Genomic DNA, 771 nt, shown 5'->3' with positions numbered 1-771 from the left:
ACAAGTAAAATTAAATTTCTTTTACTAAATTTTGTAATTTGTTTTGTCATTGTAAAATAAATAAGTTGGTATTCGAATCCAACTTCAAAATTTTTTCAAATGTTTTTTCCAATCTTCAAATCTTTAAACTTTTTACAATATTACTGTTTCTTTTTCTAAAATTTTATATTTCCCAAATTTTTTCAACTTTTTCAAATGTTCAAACTTTTTGACAATAGCACTGTTTCTTTTTCAAATTTTCAATTGAAAGTTCAATTCAAAAAGTCGTCAAAATTGACCAAAATGGTAAGGCTAACCCCTTACCATTTTGGTAAATTTTCACGACTTTTACAACTGTTCAAAAACTGTCTTAAAATGCTAAAAATGGCTTCCTAAGACTAATATCTTTCATTTTAGAGCATATTTGGTTGCTTTTTGGAACATTGAAAATGTCGTCAATTTTGACAAAAATGGTAAGGATTACCCCTTACCATTTTGGTAAATTTTGACGACTTTTTCAACTGTTCAAAAACTCTCCTAAAATGCTAAAAATGGCTTCCTAAAACTAATATCTTTCATTTTAGAGCATATTTGGTTGCTTTTTGGAACATTGAAAATGTCGTCAATTTTGACAAAAATGGTAAGGCTTACCCTTACCATTTTGGTCAATTTTTATGACTTTTTAAATTGTTCAAAAAATGTCTTAAAATGCTAAAAATGAATTCCTAAGACTAATATCTTTCATTTTAGAGCATATTTGGTTGCTTTTTCGAACATTGAAATATTCGTCAA

This window comes from Dendronephthya gigantea, unplaced genomic scaffold (assembly GCF_004324835.1).
Source record: "Dendronephthya gigantea isolate DGI-Jeju-01 unplaced genomic scaffold, DenGig_1.0 000012F, whole genome shotgun sequence".
Lineage (NCBI taxonomy): Eukaryota > Metazoa > Cnidaria > Anthozoa > Malacalcyonacea > Nephtheidae > Dendronephthya > Dendronephthya gigantea.
Note: the sequence above shows the minus strand (reverse complement) of the source record.